We start from the raw sequence: 19,197 nt of genomic DNA, 5'->3' as shown, positions 1-19,197 counted from the left end.
CTCCTTGGCTTCTCTATTTGAGTGTTTCCTCTTGTCAATTAATCTTCTGTGTGTGCTCTTTGCCCTAGTTTTTTTAATTCAAACCTTTTTCCTAATTTGATTTGAAGTCCAGGCTACAAAGTCTAACTTAATTGTTAAAATATTTGATATATTTTCTTAAAGATTTTAGTCTAGAATACGATCATTTTCCTTTTATTTTATTACTTTTTTTTACTTAATTTGGTTATGAAATGATTTGAGTTTTTGGCCTAGATCGATTCAATGTGTTCTAATCAGTTCAATTTGGTTAAGTAGCACTGGAGTTTGCACTTTACAGTTAATAAAGTTGCGATAATTTTTGCAAAATGAGCTTTTGGATCTTTATACAATGATTTAACATATCTAATCTAATACTTGGATTCTCACATGAAAATTGTGTTTATATATAGGGTAAGTTGCTGCTAACAACCATTGAAATGGGCGTTTTTTTTGGGCTCTTACCTTTTAGGTATCAAGTCCTAGTTGAAGGAAATTCATTTAATTTTTTTGCTTTTATGTGTTCTCGAAAATCAAGTTACACATGATCCTCTTCTCAATGTCGTAGAGGGTCATGTAAACTGCGAAAATAGGAACATCATTGAAGAGATGGAGAAAATGTTGTATATTGTGTAATTGTATTTGTGTTTTCCTGGTAATTTATGGGTAAGAACATACATTAATTTAGGAAACTTCTATCTATTTCTAAGATTAATGTTAAAGATCATCATTAGCCTAATAGAACAAATATTATCTATAAGACTTTAGCTTCTTCTAGAATGCTCTAGAACATTCTAGACCATTATGGAAAACTATGGAAGACTCCAGTATATACTCAAAGAGTCTAGAATACTTTAGAACGATATGGAAGACCCTGGAAGGTTATGGATCATTTTAGAAGACACCGGAGCAACCTAGACCTCTCCAAAACATGGTAGAACATTCTAGAAACATATGAAAGCTTATAGAGTATGTCAGATAGTTCTAGATTTATCTAGTAAATAGTAAGTGTATTGTAGTATCTAGAAGCTTCCTAAGAGGCCTATAATTAGGTGTGGAGATCATTTGTTCCAAACCATCCAAGAAAAGCCTCAAAGAAAGCAAAGTGTGTAGTAGTCTCTCAAGGTGTAAGATCTTCTTAAGTGTCTTAATAAAAATATTGTTGTTTCCCAGATAAAGAGTCGTGTTCAACAATCTGGTATCAGAGCAAAGTTCTTGATAGTGATAACGAGTGATTCTCTTTGTATCATGAGTATTCTGTGACTCTGCAAGTACTGCAAAACAACTTCAACTAGTTTCTATATGTTTTTGTTTCATTGGGATTCGATATGGTACAAAGCCACTTGTGTGGCTATCGAAATCTAATTGTATCTATGGCCATAATATTCAATAACACTATTTTATAATCATTTGTAAAAATTGAATTATTCGAGATCAGAAGCGTAATATCTGTATATATTTGTATGCTTAGAACTCTTGTATCTTATATGGAATTTGAATATATATATATATATATATATATATATGTGTGTGTGTGTGTGTGTGTGTGTGTGTGTAAAATCCATAAAACTCGAGCCAATTTAAAAACTTTTTGAATCATTTAAAACCATTCAATTATTACAATTTCTTTTCAAAATAGTTTAAACATCAGAGTTCCCAAAAATCATAATCATCAATCGAATACGGTCACGCCTTCACCTTCCCACGGTCATCCGCTAAGGTACCTGAAACAATAAACTAAAATTGTAAGTCCGAGAGCTTAGTGAGTTCCCCCCAAAATACCAACCTCATACAACCATAAACATATCATAAAATAAACACAGAACAATATGTATAATGAGCTTTCAGTCTTACTGGACCACCTTGAAGGCCTTCAGTCTATCTGGACTGTTCTTCGAGCCTTCGGCATGTTTGGACCGCCTCTCAGGGCCTTCAGCATATCCGGACCTCTTACTAGGCCTTCGGCCTGACTATGTGCCCTCATGGGCCTATAGTCTTGTTGGATTAGTGTCTAAGTCCATAACTATTTTGGTATGTACTTGACCCAATGGTGCATGGTCCTTTTAGGTTTCCTTCACCAAAGCAACTTGATAGGATGCATTATGGAGAGAAAGGATTAATTATAATTTATTAATATATTATGAGAATAATATATATTAAAGGAGAAATCATATTGTTTAATTAATATTAGTAAAGAATTAATTGATAATTAATTTTGTGGCTAAAAGAGATTAATTAAACTTAAGGGACTGGAACTGTAATTATAAGATAATTGCATTTGGGCTATGGATCACCTTGGAATAATAGGTTGGACGAATTCTATGGGGAAACCCATTAGAAATCGTCCAAGGGATATTCTAAAAGGGTCCATGGGCTGCTTAGGGCTTAAGTAGTCAAATTAGGGTTTCCTAGTTGAAAACCCTAATAGCCCTCATGTATATATAGTACCCTTAAACACCAAAAACAGGGCTAAGAGTTCCACTAGGTTTTTTAGACGTCTTTGGGCAGCCTCCTCTCTCCTTATTCTTCATCCTCTTACTCTTGGTGTTTGTAAGCCATTAGAGGAGTGACACTTGTGACTCTAAGCTTTCTAAAGCCATTACAAGGAGGATTTGAGATTGTTATTGCTACATAACAATCAAGGTAAGATCTAAACCTCATTCTTATGTTAATATGATTAATAGTATGCTACATCTAGGGTTTAAATTCTTGGATGAATTGCATGTACAATAGAGAAACCTAGATCCAAGCATTAGGGTTTGCATGAGCACATTGGATGTTCTTATGGCCAAAACCCATTAGTGGTATCAGAGCCTTGATTGGTTTCTATTGTATTGATGCCTAGTACATTCATTCATGTTGCAAAATCGAATTTTTGGCCCCCTGACTAATGAAATCGGCGAGTTCCAATGTGGACTCGGCGAGTCTATAGTGGAACTCGGCGAGTTCGAGCTTCAGTTAGAGCATATTTCAGGATTTTTGCCTATTTTGACTTAGGATAATTGCCATAATTGTTTAAAATTAATAAAATATGAATTTTATTGATTCCTTATGATTATCTCTGTCAAAATAAAAGATTTTGGTCATCTATTAGATAATTGTTACTTTATTTGATAAATGTTAAATTATTTGATCATTATCTTGCAAGAATTTGAACTAGATCTAATTAGATAACCACCAATTAATTGTTAATTGTCTTATTTGAATTTTGTGATCTAGAATATTCTTGATAAAGTTTGGAAAAGTTTCAAATTAATCCCTTTAGGTTTTATAGTTTAAATTTAAACTTAAAAGTTTTGTTTTTGAAATTTAAATAAGACAAACCCTAATGTTTTGAAATGTTTCAAAACTTGTCCTCAAGTTTTGGAATTTAAAAGTTGATTAAAAGTTTAATTTAGAAATGTTAAACTCTAAAACCCTAGTATTGTTTTGAAAAGTTCAAATCACACCCTTATGGTTTTATTAATTAATTAAAGTGTATAATTAAAAGAGATTTAATAAATCCATAAAGTTTTGGTTTACAATTTAATTAAATTAAAAGTATAATTATTAAATTTAACCACCTAGTATTTTAAAAGTGTAAAATACACCCTATACTATATATAACATTAAAATTATGATATTATATATATGTGTGAGTAAAAGTCAGTCTTACCGTTAGTAGGCCTCATTCACAAAGCTGGTCTATAAGGGGTGTTTAAGGAAATTGCCTGTAAAATGGCGATTGAATGGGTATCCACTCTTACCCACCGCACTCTTGACTAGTGGCGGGTCGTTAGCCAAACGGGTAGGATAGGACAGAAACCTTCCATTATAAGTATAATGAAGTACAAAAGTAACTAAATGTTTTTATAAATTCCCAATCTTAGTTACTTTAGGCAAAAGTAAATTGATGCAATTCCATGAAATTGCACTTTGTACCCTTGCGAAGACGTTAGTGGAGCGTGTGTGGTTAACCGGCACACTAAATGGTTCTAAGCAAAGGTAGCAAAGGGTGACTCAATGTTTGTCATAGTTCGATGGAGCGTGTGTGGTTAACCGGCACATCGAATAGGTGACTATAACATTTGGAGGCACCATGTAAGTTTGCATGGTTATTCACACCTTGTTTTGTGATCCTCGGCATCCTAGTCACAAATCGAGGGGCATATCGAGATTTAAAGATGCCATTGAAAAGTTCAATGAATCTCAAAGGATCTAGGAGTTTTCAAAACATTTAAAACTTAATCTGTTTTTCGTTTTCCATGGTGGAAAATTAGTGAATCATCATTCACTTACCTTCAAATATTCTGCAACTAGATTATGGCATCCCTCTTCTAGGTTGTAGAGTATTGTGTTGGATCCTAGCCTCGATGTTTCATTTGGGTGTCACATCGAGGATTCTAATCAACTTAACTTGACTTTTTTCTCCCGTTTTGTAGATGTCAAAGTACGACAACTATGGTCTTCCCAAATCCCGTGGAACAAGCTTTCCACATGAAGATGATATTCCACGATTCGCTCGAGGAATAAGAGATCATGCTTCACTTCCTCCACCTCCTCCAATTATTCTCCCTAACCCACAAGTTCGAAGCCTTGAAAATTTCAAACTCACTCAAGCCCTTTTGGCAAGTAAACATGAAGAAGGAAAGTCATCCTAGAGATGAAGTTACACATTGATAGGTTAAGAATGTTGGGATCTGTTGTCTGTAAGGAGCTGGCTGTTGACTGGGTTCTTCAGTTGCTTCCTAACTCATATAGTGAGTTCGTAAGAGAGTAATATATGATGAACCATGACGTGACCCTTATAGATCTCACATACATGCTTATTACTGCTGAATCAACATTGGCTTGGCGAACTGAAAAAGCAAAGTTGATTGGTGAATCTGTCTTCCAGACCTCTATGGATATAGGCAATGGCAATGAAAGGCATGCCATGATCGAAAATTTTGATCATAAGAGAAAGGCAAAGTCTGAAGTAGTTCCATGTGCTATTCCAAAAGAGTCAATTTGCTTTTATTTCTAAGAGAAGGGGCATTGGAGACGAAGCTACCCTATTTTACCTAAGAGATCTAAGAGATAGGAGAGTCAAAACGTATGGCTCTACATTAGGTAAAATCCATTAACTAACTCTTTTAAGCTCCTATTCTAGATTCTTAATACATGATGTGATAAGATTACAATTGATGTTTTGTAGGATCGAAGAAAAGAAAGGAAGCTTAAGGGAAGAAGTGAGCTGAATCTAATCGTGAAGAAATGGATTTCGATCGCATTGCTTGAAGATTAGAATTTTGAGCTACCACTTGGAGTTAAAATAGATTGCTATGAAATATGTATTAACATAGTTTTCAATTGAATTGCATTGTAAGAACAAATTTTTCCGCAATAAAATAAATTTTGATTTTATATTATTTATTTATCCTTGCAATGGCATGTATGGAAAATTAATGTTTGAATGTTTTAGTTATTAACAATAATGGATTATGTTATTTGTGGAAATATCAAGAATTTACCAAATAGAGAGAGTTTCTCATCTCCCAAGTTTCAATTGGACAGAAACTTGGAATCATGCAACTTGGTTGCATGATGAATGAGAAATTTCATATTTGGAAATTAGAGTAATTCGTTGACAAAGTGTCAAGTGAAGGACTAAGAGATCGTGTACACAAAGTTGTGTGTTGATCAAGTCCACCACAAGAGTGACAAATGTATTCGTCATGATTTAATAAAGGTTTAGTAAATATGATTATAGTTATAATATTAAGTGTAATTCTGAATTGATTGAAAGAGTTTAAATTAATATCAGAACGGGTAAGAAGAATCAAGTAGGCAGAAAGATAAAAGTTTATCTATTCTAAGAAGAAGGGAGAGTACCTTTTGTTATGTTTTATGATAGGTCTTAATGATTAAGAACCATATCATAATTTATCCTCTAAGTGAGTCTTAGTGCAATTGTATGTCTGAGAAGAGGAATCGAAAATTGAAGAAATGGTTAAATTAAGAAGTCAATCATACTTCGTTCCAAAACAAGTCTTAGAATTAAGATTGTGACATTAAGTGACAAGTTTTAAGAAGGTTTATAACATTCATCAAATGTGGAATTTGAAAAGTTTTCTTATTACTAACATTTGAAATTGGAAAGTTGTGATGTGTTGGATAAGACAAAGACCAACTAGGAACAATTTTGTGAAGTGTTTTGTCTTGATAAGAACTGCACTAACTCTTGAATATTTTTTTGTCGAGAAATGTTTATTGGCAAGAGAATCTTATATGTCAAGGAGTCAGTAGGAGTCTTAATGGTCTTGAAAAGTTCAAGAGCTAATTAAGAATAAACTTTATCGATCATCACGAGCACACGATTTGAGGTTTACAACCTATCGTGTTGACACTATCTTGTTTCTGTGACCGTTCTAATTGAGTTAATTATGCATGTGAGTTCTATGAGTTCTCATTTGAACGCATAAAAGGAAAGCACCATGATCAATGGAAAGTACATTGATAGGAAAGGGTGAGCTGCTTAACTACTTGGAAGACATGGTGGGCACTCGTGTTACCATAAGGGAAGAAATCAAGATTGAGAAGGTTCGGTCCACATGAGTTTGGATTTGTCGCAAAATTTGGTTTTGACAAATTCGCATGGATAGGAACACATACACCATTAAAATCTAAGTGTCATAAGATTCCCTCCTTCATGAAAATGACTGTGAGGAAATGCTTTCACTAAGAGAGATTTTAAGAAGATAGTGATTGTGAAATTGTATTCTCGAATTCGATTATGTTTACGGTATCCCATTCCATGATTCGAATTGTGAGATTTGGCAATTAGTCTGAATTATTTAGACACACATATGAGCTATCTAAGGCAAAGGTGTATAAGTTTGAGAAGCATAGATAAAGGATTATCAAAACATTAGGTATTAGAAATATGAACTTAAGAAATTCAATAGGTATTGTTTTTCTGGAAGTTTAGCTATTTTCTGAATACATGTCAAAGCTAGTGGGAGCATAAGTGTTATGCATATATGATAATAATCATCATGATAGTGAGAGCATAAATGTTGTGCTTGTATGATTATTATGGAAAGTATTGCAAGTTAGCAATATTAATTATATAAAACAAGAGTTATACTTTGCAAAGTCGTAAGGGTTGAAAAGTTGTTTTGCTATAATTAAGGGAGAGAATATTATGCTTCATTTCATATCTAAAGGCTTAGGTTGCGGAATGTTAATAAATTTAGTCAAGGATACATAGTGCATTCTCAAAATTTCGATTATGATTATGGCATCCCTCTTGATAGTTCGAATTGTGAGAACGTGACACATAAAATATTGTGGAAAAAGATTAATAAAGTATCAGATCTTTATGTAAGACATTATGCATCGTGTCCCATACGCTTCGGGTAAAGGATCGATTGCAAGTGCTGTAATATTTTACCATTCTAAAATTTTCCAAATGTCTACCACATTAAGAGGGAAAAATGACAAGAATAAGTTTTGACTAAGATAATTAAACAACTATCAAAAGACGATCCAAAGTTCGCTGAGGATTGGTCGCTTGTGAGTAGCTGGAATTATGGTATTAGATGGACCATATCGACATTATTATGAATAGATAAGATTTTATTAAGAATGAGTTGTCATATGGCAAATATGGAAATGTTTCCATATTGGGAGCTGGATATTGACAATCTATGTCTAGATTAGAAACTTTTATGCAAAAAGGATGTTCAAAGGAATGCACTTTGAGTGAAAGACATCATATCTATAGAATTGTTTCTGATAGAGATTGGCCAAGTCTTGATGATTTTGAGTTATGCCTTTACAAAAAGATCATTGCATAAAATGTTAGAATCTAGCATATTTTATAAGTGGCAAGAATTTGATATTCTTACACTTGTGATAAGGATTGTGAGTTGTGAAATGAGTATGATTGGAAACGTGTTTGTTTGATCTATTTCACAAAGTAAGGACGGTAGGTAAACATTGTCTGCATGCTAAGAGCATGGGACAAGTGTAGTAATAATTCAAGTAAGAAATTGATTACCCGAAACAACAAATAATGAGTAATCAATATGGTGATTAAATAAAATGTTTATTTATACCCAGAGTTTGGGGCCATATGGGATTAGTATTATTCTTGTGTTTCACTTTTCAGATTTTGACTTCCTGAATAATTAAATTATTTCAGAATAATCAAATTATTCGAACGGACCACAGTCGTTCATATGTTGGAAGTAGGTATGAATGAAGACTGTCGTGAATTGGTGTGTGGATTGTCTAAAGTGTATTAGACATAAGCAAATGTTTGTTGCAACATTCATGAGTTCTTATGAATATGATTTGAGCATTGGATTAAATCCACGCTCACTTAGATCACTTCATGAATTGTATCACGAATGAGTGGTGAGACGATAACATTTTATATTCTTGAAACCGAGATGTGTGAGTTGTATCTTGCGAGTCGATTACACATTGCTAATATGTAAACACACCAGTAAGTTGGTGTTATAAAACATATTGTTGTGTGTGGTTCGGTAAGTGAGTGCAAGCAAGCATTGAATCAAAGTTTATCCGTTCCTTTTATCCAAAGTAGGATAAAAGCGATATCTTTGGGCCCCTCGATGATTTAGTGATGGCACATAAGTGCTTGGCCAAGCTGGGACTAATTTGATGTGTTCAATTGTAGTCTGTTGTCAGTTTTCATCAATCAGAAGTCGGGAAACAGTATAGAGAGAATGATTTGAATTCATGTCTCATGTCTATACGATATCTAGAATGGAGGAATATATGATCCCTTATCTAAAGGACACTCTATCTGATAAGATCAGGGTTGAAAGCCGCTTTTGAAAGCTACGATTGCAGATCGGAATCTAAAGTCGTATGCAGAATAGTTATTAGACTTATCCAAGTGGGAGACTATTGGATTAGTGTCTAAGTCTATAACTATTTTGGTATGTACTTGACCACATGGTGCATGGTCCTTTTGGGTTGCCTTCATCAAAGCAACTTGATAGGATGAATTATGGAGAGAAAGGATTAATTATGATTTATTAATATATTATGAGAATAATATATTAAAGGAGAAATCATATTGTTTAATTAATATAAATCAAGAATTAATTGATAATTAATTTTGTGGCTAAAAGAGATTAATTAAACTTAAGGGATTGGAATTGTAATTATAAGATAATTACATTTGGGCTATGGATCACCTTGGAATAATAGGTTGGACGAATTCTATTTGGAAACCCATTAGAAATCGTCCAAGGGATATTCTAAAAGGGTCCATGGGCTGCTTAGGGCTTAAGCAGTCAAATTAGGGTTTCCTAGTTGAAAACCCTAATAGCCTACATGTATATATATATATATATATATATATATATATATATATATATATATATATATATATATATATATATATATATATATATAGTACCCTTAAACCCCAAAAATGGGGCTAAGAGTTCCACTAGGTTTTCTAGAAGTTTTTGGGTAGCCTCCTCTCTCCTTATTCTTCATCCTCTTGCTCTTGGTGTTTGTGAGCCATTAGAGGAGTAATACTTGTGACTCTAACCATTCTAAAGCCATTACAAGGAGGATTTGAGATTGTTATTGCTACATAACAATCAAGGTAAGATCTAAACCCCATTCTTATGTTAATATGATTAATAGTATGCTAGATCTAGGTTTAAAATCTTGGATGAATTGCATGTAACATAGATAAATCTGGATCCAAGCATTAGGGTTTGCATGAGCACATAGGATGTTCTTATGGCCAAAACCCAGCATGTCTATCCAATCCTCCGTGGGTATGTTGGCCTACAACACAACGTAGGACCCGCCTCAACCCAACCCCATACCAATCAAACAATCATGTGCATATAAATATCATACACTAGCATGTATATAACAGATAATCATACCGATCTAACAGATCACTAACACTGCAACCATCCTATATCCAGGATATCGACCTAACCGGCCACTAACATAACGTCATCCTATATACCAGGATACCGACCTTAACCAGGTCACTAACATAGCATCATCCTATATACCAGGATACCGACCTAAACCAGGTCACTAACATAATACCATCCTAACTACCAGGATACAAATCTAATAGATCAATAAACATATCAAGAGAATACCCATATACAACGTCAATAAAGGGTCGGCCTTGGTGCCTTAGACCCTGTTGATATAGTGAGGATAACTTACCTCCCAATGCCGATCTAAGCTGAAGAATCGAACTCCCGAATCGCTGCCTCACCAACAATCCCGAACTATCCAAATAATAAATACTAAGTCATTACATAACATAATAGTCTTGACCAAGGGTGGGGTCCACACAATCCATCATGTCCATTTTCTTTATTGAGCCAAGGCCCAATGCCAATTCCATAACCTTGAAAGTCCTTAAGCAAAGCTCATTATTGGCCCAATTTACCACATTGGGCCTAACTCCGTAATTGGGCCTAATCTAGGATCCATTATCAAGACTTGTCCCAAAACATAATACTCATAAATTCCAGCAAAGGCCCAAATCCAGCTAGTCCTTAAACAGCCCAAAACCCGAAGCCTAATTGCCAAAGGCCCAACAAAGGATGTACGTGGGGCGCACTCCACTGGTATACGGGACGTACTCATCAAATGCTGACCACCATCGGGGTGGTTGACCCAGTACGCTGGGTGTACTGGATTTACGTTGGGCGTATGCGAGGTTTCACCAAAACCCTAATATGTGCTTAATGGCTTAAGCACTTAAGCCCAAACTCCAGATCCATCGATCAAATGTGTCAAAGGACTATAAAGTCTCAGACTCTACCACTTTGGACGTCCAAAAAGTTCTTAACACAACCTACCTCATGCATGAGACAAATCTAGCTATTGGGACACCATTTTTATCACTTAGGACCTCTTTTAAGGTCTGAAAGGACAACTCACTTCGTCCAAATCATAGCATGCACCATTTTGACTTTTGGGACAAGAATGCTTCCATAAAGCTAGAATGACAAGATCAAATTCATACAAGAATAAAGTTTCAGGCTTTTTACCTTCTGGAGCATCTAGGGCACAAACAAACTTCAAATCTATAAGCTTGATCTTCTTCTCCAACTCCTTGATGCAACACCCTCTTCATAAAACACTTGAGAACACTCAAAAAGACCAAACACTCAAGGAAATGGCTAGGGTTTGAGGAAAACGACTCTAAGCAATGGAGGTTGCGGTAAGGGAGGGTCTTGTGCTCATAATCTTGCTTATATAGTCCCCAAACCCTAAATATTAAGGTTTCCTTCTGCCATGGGTACACCTTGCGTACAAAAGTGTACGCCCAACGTACTAAGGCTCACCTAGTACACTCAGCGTACCATTATGTACGCGTAGCGTTCTCCTCCTGATCCCCATAATTAAAATTTAGCCCTTAGACTTTCGTTGATTTACCATTCTATCCCCAGGGATTAAAAATGACAAATCTTGCGATGCTACAATTCTCCCCCACTTAAACTAGGCTTCGTCCTCGAAGCCTGCTGTGACGAACAATTTGGGAAAATGCTCCCGCATCTTGGACTTTGGTTCGCAAGTCTACTCGGATCTTTTCCGATGCTGCCACTTGTCTCCCTACATAGTTCAAGTGTCCTCTGAACTGAACACCACCTAGTGATACAACCGCCTACTCATCAATATGTGCCTTTGCAGCTGCCATTCGTGAAAAGCGATACGAATCCAACCGAACCTTTTCAAAAGGTCTATCCTACATGCCACTTTGCCAACCTGACAAAATCCTAATGATCCAAAGTATCAGAAACCCAACTTTCCCTCTTCCTGAAGCTAACCCTTTTTGCTGATAGGATAATGCATCCTTCAGCTTCCATAATATCATAAAAAATCAATATGCAAATAACACGAACACTCATTCCAGAGAAGACGATTCCACAATCACATGCGGCACACAACCCTTTACCACCTAAAACCCAAAATTTGGAAACCTAGATTTGGTGTGACTCCTTGGCCGACCACTCATACTATCCGATGCTAGCTCTCTTCTTATTACTACTAACGGTCTATTCAGTCCTGGGAACCTAAAGTTCCTACCCGAAATAGAACCATGGGTCATGATCTGCTGAACCCCCTACCCCTACAACTCACCGTTGGCCCGCACCGGGTATCTTGTCCTATTGCATGGAGCAGGACCGCCTCAGCCCGATCAAGCACAACATGCCATCTAATATGCTATCAGAATAATATTTCCACATAATATCGTTGATAATTTACCATGTCCTTCCTTGCCATCCATCACTTCCATCGAATATAGTCCCACAAGCGATTACCACCAACCACATACCTACCACTACCGACCAACCAGTACGACACTCATATCTAGTCCATACCACTCTTCAGGTGGGAATGCCAATATGCCAAGTCCAAATGATCATAAGGTCTGGTCATCCTCGCGATGGAATACCCTAGATTGGAATACCAACATGTCAAATCAATTCAACCATCGAGTTGAAATTCTCAATGTTTGTTGGCCTACCGCCTCAACCCTACCGCTCCTCTTTAGCCTTCGTGCCTACGACTTTCAGTCGGTCCGCACCGGGTATCTTAGCCTACTGCATAGACCAGGACCGCCTCAACCCTACCCACATATAATATGTCACCATAGACGATCAGGAGAGAGATCCAACCCGAACGCGCTCCTACAAAACACATAATCAACATAATCTCTATGCCCACAACCTATGATTGTAAAGCTCCCGATAACCTATTGACACTACTGTCGTCACTTTAGTTGTCCTAATGCTCCATCCTGGAGATTCTCACCTCCTCCATTGCCCAAGAGGGGCTAATCAATGTCCTTCACAACACCAACAAGCGTCACAGTACTTGGAACCTCACCCCACACTATCCACTTGTAGAACAAGTTGCTACCCCATAACATACATATACCCAGAACTAGATCATATGACTAACGAAGCCCACACAATGTCTTTAGCACACTTGATCAACATGTTTAATACTTGGGGATAGACCTACCGATTGCTATAGCATAGCAGCATGCTCAACACCCGCACATAAATCTACAAACACATACGGAGTCTTCAGCATGACTAGACCGCCTCATCAGGCCTTCAGTCTATCTGGACCAATCCCAGAACCTTCAGCATGTCTGGACCGCTTCTCCGAGCCTTCAGCTTGTTTGAACCATTCTCCGAGCCTTCAGCCTGACTGGTACGCCCCCATCGGCCTTCATTCTATCCGGACCGCTCTAAATTGTTGAGCATCTCACTAGACCATCCCACCTGGTGATCTCTCCCATGCAGACTGTTCTCACCCACTTGGGGTTCCGAAATCTTGATCCATTATGTGGGCTATAACCCTGGCCTATCCTTAGGCCTCATGTCGATTATCCACCCTCTCAGAAATCTGTGGTCTGTTCTCTGATTCGCGTGTCTACCATACATGCTAAATAACCCGCACACCCATGCTAAAACTATTGCCAAACCCTGGCAGCCAAGAAAACCCTCATTCTATCAATCCAAAAACCCTCAGAGTCGAGCACACGCTCAACCGAATACTTATACTGAACTCAATTCATGACTAGAACTCCAACCTGGTTCCCCAACTCCTGCTATCAAGCACCCAGAAGACGTGATACATATGCTGGGGAGTTTTACCGAACTCCCAACTCACACAACCCTCAAACCATACAACCACTTGGGTTGTCTTCCTTCCTGAAAACGATGCGAGACATAACCTATTTTCAACACTTCTCCTGCTTCTGTGTCCCGGGACGATTCTCCCCCACTTAGATTGGACTAAGTCTTCACAATGCATAAAATTTTGAGGATTCCCAATCCTTCCTACTTCCCAACGAGTGCCTCATTACTAGCCAATCCCAATTGATCTCACACTTCTAAGAACCAGATAAACACTTCTTGAATCCCCATGAAATTGACAATCACTAATGCTAGAATGATCCCATACTCAAATCTTAAGAACCAAAAGACAGATACTCCAACTAATACCTCAGCAACAAGATACTTCCCTTGGTGCTTTCCTCCACCATTCAATAATGATTACTAAAACCACTGAATCCTGATAATACTGAATAACCATCATGTGGGACCTTGTCCACAGACCTCCCATATAATACCCTTTTTCCTAAAGTGCTCCAACAAATATCCCTCTCTCGGCTCTAGAAATCATATCATTCAGGGTCTCGCACCCTGACTCATTCACCAGCTCAATCATCCACAGCCGAACTATAGTAGCTAAAACAACCTCTGCCCTAAACCGAGCAACAAACTACTCCCCAAACATAGTCTACAATCCCAAAAGTGTAATAGATCGCACAATCAATCCTTACCGCCCGATACAAGAGATACAAGGCAAACCGGACATCATAAAATACTTATGCCACGTCGACCCACTTGCACTCACCGGCGTTGAAATAATATCGCCAATCCATGCAACCAACTGACCCCGAAATACAACCTGATCCTGGGGTCACAAGCCTGCTCACTCCTTCGAGCTCAAAAAACTGGAAGGGCACAATCCATGCCTTATAAAACGATAGTCCAATCCCTCAATTAACCATTCTACTTCGAGCTGCAAAACCCCAGCTGAACATAATCATCACTCCTTTCCAGAGTCCCCACGACTCACATCCGGCCTCGAGCAAACCTTTGAGCCTCAAATCTTGAAACTCGTGTGCTAGCCTCTCCCGCTCAACGCGCAGAATGCAACGAGTACATAATATCTCCTTGATCTCAAGTAACTACAATCCTCTGCTCATCAGGATATGTCCCATCAATAAGTCCTGATATTGGAAAGTTCGATCAACTCCTCTCCCTATCGTCCTTACAGCTGCTAGAGCGGCTACAACAGCTGTCTCAGCAATTGATGCATAGCGCTCATCAAAGTTCTCAACCATAGCGGTCTTGATAGACCCAAACATCTCCGGAATCTGACCACAGACAAAATCGATCACCACCTCCCGGATTATCTCACTTACATGATCCTCTGCCAATGCAAGCATATCCTGGCTGCCAGCTCCGGATCCTAACCCGGATCTGGTCTCAAGATTTCTCGCAACCACCATTTTGGTAATACACCATAAAGATCTCTGATAAACCATTTATGACAGGAAACCAACTCCCAACCAAACCTTAGGGGTTGTGACTCCCTTGTTACGTGTATGGGTCCTGTGCTTTCAGTAGTACGGGCCCATACTACCTTCCATACCTACCTATATTTGTCTCAAATATCACCACAACACTTTAACAATATACATAAATATAGAAAGCGCTTAATCCTCACTCCTAGAGGAATGCTAGATATCTCATAATCGACCTACCGGTCTCACACAACCTACCCATGAAACTTCCACCAACGCTGTAATACTAGTGTATGCTAGCCATACATGATGTTGGACCCTATAGACTTTCAAATATCCGGTTCTACCCTAAGCCCTAATCAATAAGAACAGAACATAAGGCCAAATCAAACATTTTCGAGCTATAAGATATTAATTATGTACAGCCATGATACATTCACAAGCAACTACAATAACGATGTTAATCTCATATAAGGAAAACCCTAAGCTAGCAGGCATCATGTAATCAGACATTTATATCATGCAATTCTTGAAGATCCCTAGCCTAGTACTAGCATAATGTTCTAACATATCACAATATCAAATAACCATATGGTATTTTGGGGTCTACTTACTAGCTTCGGCTGATCGTACACTTTGCATCCTCTTTTACTTATATTGAAAACCATTTAAAAATCATTTTTAAAATCTTTCCTTGATTTGATACTGGATTCATACGAGTGTTCCTCCAATTCATTCAAACCAAGGCTCTGATACAAACTTGTAACATCCATAAAATTCGAGCTAATTTAAAAACTTTTTAAATCATTTAAAACCATTTAGATATTATAATTTGTTTTCAAAATAATTTAAATATCAGAGTTCCCAGAAATCAGAATCATTAATCGAGGAAGTGTACGGTCACGCTTTTGCCTTTCCACGGTCATCCACTGAGGTACATGAAACAATAAAATGAAACTGTAACCCGAGAGCTTAGTAAGTTCCCCCAAAATACCAACCTCATATAACCATAAACATCTCATATAAAAAACACAAAACAATATGTATAATGACACTTTAGCCTGACTGGACCGCCTCGCAGGCCTTCACTCTATCTGGACCGCTCTCCGAGCCTTCGACACGTCTGGACCACCTCTGAGGGCCATCAGCCTATCCGGACTGCTCGCTGGGCCTTCGGCCTGACTCTGTGCCCTCTTGGTCCTGCATTCTATCCGGTCTGCCCTGGGTATGTTGGCCTACAACACGAAGCAGGACCCACCTCAACCCAACCCCCATACGAATCAAACAATCATGTGCACATAAATATCATACACTAGCATGTATATAACAGATAATCATACCGATCTAACAGATCACTAACACTGCAACCATCCTATATCCAGGATATCGACCTAACCGGCCACTAACATAACGTCATCCTATATACCAGGATACTGACCTTAACCAGGTCACTAACATAGCATCATCCTATATACCAGGATACCGACCTAAACCAGGTCACTAACATAATACCATCCTAACTACCAGGATACAGATCTAATAGATCAATAAACATATCAAGAGAATACCAATATACAACTTCAATAAAGGGTCGGCTTTGGTGCCTTAGACCCTGTTGATATAGTGAGGATAACTTACCTCCCAATGCCGATCTAAGCTGAAGAATCGAACTCCCGAATCGCTGCCTCACCAACAATCCCGAACTATCCAAATAATAAATACTAAGTCATTACATAACATAATAGTCTTGACCAAGGGTGGGGTCCACACAATCCATCATGTCCATTTTCTTTATTAAGCCAAGGCCCAATGCCAATTCCATAACCTTGAAAGTCCTTAAGCAAAGCTCATTATTGGCCCAATTTACCACGTTGGGCCTAACTCCGTAATTGGGCCTAATCTAGAATCCATTATCAAGACTTGTCCCAAAACATAATACTCATAAATTCCAGCAAAGGCCCAAATCCAACTAGTCCTTAAACAGCCCAAAACCCGAAGCCCAATTGCCAAAGGCCTAACAGAGGATGTACGTGGGGCGCACTCCACTGGTATACGGGACGTACTCATCAAATGTTGACCACCATCAGGGTGGTTGACCCAGTACGCTGGGTGTACTGGATTTACGTTGGGCGTATGCAAGGTTTCACCAAAACCCTAATAGGTGCTTAATGGCTTAAGCACTTAAGCCCAAACTCCAGATCCATTGACCAAATGTGTCAAAGGACTATAAAGTCTCAGACTTTACCACTTTGGACGTCCAAAAAGTTCTTAACACATGGTCTTAATCCATTAAGACCTTCCTAACTCATGCATGAGACAAATCTAGCTATTGGGACACCATTTTTATCACTTAGGACCTCTTCTAAGGTCTGAAAGGACAACTCACTTCGTCCAAATCATAGCATGCACCATTTTGACTTTTGGGACAAGAATGCTTCCATAAAGCTAGAATGACAAGATCAAATTCATACAAGAATAAAGTTTCAGGCTTTTTACCTTCTGGAGCATCTAGGGCACAAACAAACTTCAAATCTATAAGCTTGATCTTCTTCTCCAACTCCTTGATGCAACACCCTCTTCATAAAACACTCAAGAACACTTAAAAAGATCAAACACTCAAGGAAATGGCTAGGGTTTGAGGAAAACGACTCTAAGAAATGGAGGTTGCGGTAAGGGAGGGTCTTGTGCTCATAATCTTGCTTATATAGTCCCCAAATCCTAATCTTGCTTATATAGTCCCCAAACACAAATGTACGCCTAGCATACTAGGTTGCGCTTAGTACGCTCAACATACCCTTATGTACACGCATCATACTCCTCCTGATCCTAATAATTGAAATTTAACCCTTAGACTTTCATGGCTTCACCCTTCTATCCCCAGTGACTATAAATGACAAATCTTGGGATGTTACAATATAGGAATGGTCACGACAAAGAGTATGACCAAAAATCAGAATAAGAAGAGGGTCACGAGTTGTGACAACATTGGTGTGGCACCTTGGTCGGACCTTAGCCATGATGTGCTTTTTCTAGTTATGATGCAATTGGGAGTTATTTTTTTTCATTCAGTGGTGTATGCAAGTTAGACGTCATTTGCAGTCGATAACAAGAAGAATTTTATGGCATCAAGATCAACTAGCTATGTTGATGTCGATCTTTGATCGTGCTTATAAGAAAGCGTGCTACTACTACCTATATGACTTTAAAGGTAGAAAGTTTAAAACCATCCTTCCCCATGTTGCTAGCAGGATCTGTGTTGGAATAACTTATTCGAGGTGAAAATCAAAGACTTTGGCATGTAAATCTTATCACAAGGCACAAACTTCATTTCCCTTGTTTCCCCTATAATTCAAATAGTGGTCTAGCAAGGATCAGAGGTATCCTTGTCTTTTCACCTTTCTGGCTGGGTGTTTGTGGTGTTTCGTAGATTTTCCCGTCAAATTTAGTTTTCTATAGCGGGTACATGAGCATGGAATTGTATCTCCTCTACTTTCCTCACGATTGATTTACATCCTTTTAAAGGGAAGATATATACCGTAAACATCCATTGTCATTTATGTGAAATGAGACTCACTCCAGAGCCTAAATTGACTTTATTCCAAACCAAGAATATTCCACAGGCTTCTTATGTATGGAGTTTTTAAGTTCGGGTGAAAACCTTTATGTGGTGGATTGTGGGTTAAAAGATTCATGCGAGGTTCACGAACTAGATTTTGAGGAAATTAAGTGGATGTCGTCAGAAAAAAAACATTAGGATATTGTGCATTCTTTATTAATGGCTTCAAGTATTCTGCTGCTATTAAATTAGACTTGTGGGTTGATCATTGGTCTCTATATAAGAGATTTGCTTACTTCCTTGCCACCATTCATTTAGGTCGAAAAGGTGTGTTCCTTCCTTCACACACCTGGTACTTCCCTAATGATTTTTTGAATGTTAATCTCTTTGATGAATGATGACTAGGATTGGATGCACTCTTGTCTTGGTTTTTATGTTTGCATATGTTTAACATTTTCAAGATGTTTTATCCATGGATTTGGATTTTCAATTTATCGGTCAATGATTTGGTTGTCGCTCATTCACA

Source organism: Lactuca saligna, chromosome 4 (assembly GCF_052625555.1).
Source record: "Lactuca saligna cultivar CGN05327 chromosome 4, ASM5262555v1, whole genome shotgun sequence".
Classification (NCBI taxonomy): Eukaryota; Viridiplantae; Streptophyta; class Magnoliopsida; order Asterales; family Asteraceae; genus Lactuca; species Lactuca saligna.
This window is presented reverse-complemented; position numbering follows the sequence as displayed.